Here is a 3,865-nt window from a genome sequence, read left to right as displayed (position 1 = left end):
CCCTGTGATTAGAAAATGAGTTGGTAGGAGATACGCAAATGGTAAAGAAAGGGGGTCCTTCTGTTGACAGTATCATTCATCTCCTCCTGGTATTTCCATTCAAATGGTTTCCTTATTTCCCAGAAAATAAAATGTTAGTCCTTCCACACCACACTGCAAGCCTCTGGACACCAGGGCACATACTGATCATCCCCAGGGATCTAGTTGGGTCAGAGTATTGACCCATCTGGTTTACTCAGGAGACATTGTCCCCTGGAGCTCAGTCTCCCTCATGCCCTATATACAAGGGCTCTTTGTACAAGGTAAGAGGCGTGGAGCCTGGCTTTGCTGCCTTTGCTGAACCAATTTCAGCTTACAACTTCCAGCCTCCTCTAGATCTTAGTTCACTGCAAAGCCACTTAAGGATTTATATTTGAGAAGGAAGAGGGCAGGGGGATGAAATCATTCTTATTCTTTACCTTAATCATCTTTCAAATTAATCTCCCTCTCAGAATCCTTTTCCTGTCCTTGTGGAAAAGAACATCTAATAGCCACGGGGGTGAGGAAAGCTCAACCCTCCAAAGACACTCCTCCTGGGGACACTTCTTAACATTCTTCTAACCAACCTGGCATAGCCAAGGACCACAACCTTGGCTGTATATTCTACTGTAGCGTAAGGAACCTATGTCAACATGAGTCTATCTGTGCCCCGTCTGTGAACCCAAGATTTCAGTAATAGTCTCTGATTTAGAAAGATCCTCTACTCTGGGGCAAAAGAAGGTATAGAAAGAACTGACTCTGTGGCATTTTCTCCTGATGAATTGATTAGATACTAATCATATACATGACTAAGTTGAAGTAATAAAAGTGTTCAGTGAATCAAATTTCCGGGAAAAATAGGCCACATCCTCAGAGAAGAGTGGCAAGAGTCAAAGGAAACTATTTCAAGCTAGTTATTTTACTTCCTTAAACAATCCAACTTTTGACCCTAGAGATGAGGAGAAACGACCCGAATGAAATGGCCTTGAAGGAAACAGAGATGATGCTCTTACTTACCCAGGCTGATCACAGTCACAAGAGATGTGGCGTCACTGGGTGACCGAGTGGTACCTCCATTTTCTCCTGGACGTGGCTGCCTTGACTCATCAGTCCCTGAAGGAGAAAGGGACGGAGGTGTTTCCTTTCCATTCCCTGAGAATACAGGTCTGTGAGGAACATTCTTACTGCACACTGGCATAGCAATGCCCTCACTTGTCTCTGAGAAGGCATTTAAAGAATATCTGGCATTTAAAGATTTAATTAAAGAATAATTACATTTAAACAAAAAACTCACGATGGGCATAAGGGATGGAAAGCTGTCTGCTGACTGTGGGGACTGCCAAGTTTGTTGATCTCAAGTATGTGAATTTTCGAGACACTCTCTCCTTAGGACCAGTAAGGTCTTTCTCACTATTATACCTTTACTTATTAAAATATTTATATGTAAAATGAGTTTAATATCACAATACTGGTTGCAGTTATAGAGGCATCTGACTTCTGGTTAAAAACCTTCTGGTTGTGTGATTTTCAGACACAACCATAGGGAATTACCTCAAGGATGGTAGTTAGCGTCAAAGAGGCCATATGTCCTCCCCACACCAGACTTGGTGAACAGCCAATACACTACATTCACTCAAGGGAGCTGTGGTCAGGTCTTGGGCCCTTTTTGACCAGCCTTGCTCTTCTGCTTGTCTGCATTCCTAGTGCAGGAGATTTCATTCCTAAGTCTCTTCGGCTGCATTATTTCTCATGTGACTCTGCTGAGCTCTCCTGGTTTATCAGGGGGAGGAGAGGGCAATCTTTAGGACACTTTTTCCCCACTCTGACTCAGTACTTTTCCACTTCTAGCCTTTCACTTTCCCCTCCTTTTGACTCTTGGGTCCATAAAATATCAGGAGGCTGCTGTTCAAGGCCCCTCAACAGTGAGACACTTCTTTGTTAATCCACCTGGTCTTTGAGCTACATGCCATTACATGGGGAACTAGAACAGAGGGGAGTCGGTGCTTTCTTCAGTTTTATCTCTTGCTTATACTGTCACAGTGAACTATTAAGGGCTTGACTGTTGTTTTCATTTTTGGCTTGCCATTTTATTCAACTACTCCAACACAGGGCAGCTCAGTACTCTGAGTCCAGTTCGGCTGAACTCTGGACAGATGTTATAATAGCTAAAGCATGTAACTAACAAAATTAGCAATAAAGAATTACTTTTTTTTTTTTCCTTCACAGTGAAGGAAATCATCAACAAGACAAAAATGCAACCTACTGAATGGGAGCAGATGTTTGCAAATGATATATGTGATAAGGGGTTAATATCCAAAATATGTAATGAACTCATGCAACTCAATACCAAAAAACAATCCAATTAAAAATGGACAGACATCCTGCAGAGACATTTCTCTAAAGAGGACATGACCAATAGACATATGAAAGATGCTCAATGTCAGTAACCGTCAGGGAAATGCAATTTGAAACCACAGTGAGACATCACCTCACACCTGTCAGAACGGCTATTATCAAAGAGACAACAAATAACAAGTGCTGGCGAGGATGTGGAGAAAAGAGAACCCTGTGCACTGGTGGTGGGCTTGCAGATTGGTGCAGCCGCTATGGAAAACAGTGTGGAGATTCCTTCGGAAATTAAAAACAGAACTACATTATAACCCAGCAATTCCACTCCTGGGTATTTATTCAAAGAACACAAAAACACTAATTTGAAAAGATGGTTGCCAGAGGGGAAGGGGTTTGGGGGAGCTGACTGTAAAGGTGAAGCGATTAAGAAACACAAATTGGTAGTTACAAAATAGTCACGGAGATATAAAGTACAGAACAGAGAATCTAGTCAGCTATGTTGCAACAATTATGTATAGTGCCAGGTGGGTACTAGACTAATGGGGGGAACACTGAATAAATTATATAAATGTCTAACCAATATGCTGTACACCTGAAACAAATATAAAATAATACTGAATATCAAATGTAACTGAAAAAAAAATAATTTGAAAAGAGAAAAGATATATGCAGTCTATGTTCACTGCAGGATTGCTGAATAGCCAAGATATGAAAGCAGCTTAGGTGTCCATCAATAGATAAATGGATAAAGAAGATGTCGTACGTATATATACAATGGACTATTACTCGACCGTAAAAAAGAATGAAATCTTGCCATTTGCAACATGAATGGACATAGTATTATGCTAAGTGGAATAAGTCAGTCAGAGAAAGACAAATATCCTACGATTTCACTTATATGTGGAATTTAAAAAACAAAATAAATGAACAAACAGAACAAAACAGAAACAAATGCATAAATACAGAGAATAACAGAGAATAAACTGATGGTTGCCAGAGAGGAAGGGGGTGGGGGTTGGGCAGAAAAAGGGAAGAGGATTAAGAAGCACAAACTTCCAGTTTGTAGACTAAGTCATGGGGATGTCAAGTCCTGCACAGAGAATAAAGTCAATAATACGAGTATCATAATGCGTGCACGGTGATGGGTGGTTGCTAGCTTTATTGTTGTGCTCGCTCTATAAATATTGAATCACTGTGTTCTACACCTGAAACTAACATAGTACTGTATTTCAACTATAATTAAACATAATTAGTTAATTATTTTTCTAAAAGAATTGCTATTTGCCTTCAACATGCCCTTTTACTTATTATCTTGTACACTCATATCTGGGATGGAGAAAAGTAGATTCTGACTGATAGGTACTGAATTTGGGCTCCATGCTATAGAAGTCACTCGATTCTAAGAGAAAAAATAGAAAGATCCTAATGGAAAAAATCGAACCAGAAAGCAGATTCCTGACAGTTCTCTCTTCTCCCATTCAATCATGTCCACCAAAGC

Source organism: Rhinolophus sinicus, linkage group LG07 (assembly GCF_036562045.2).
Source record: "Rhinolophus sinicus isolate RSC01 linkage group LG07, ASM3656204v1, whole genome shotgun sequence".
NCBI lineage: Eukaryota > Metazoa > Chordata > Mammalia > Chiroptera > Rhinolophidae > Rhinolophus > Rhinolophus sinicus.
Note: the sequence above shows the minus strand (reverse complement) of the source record.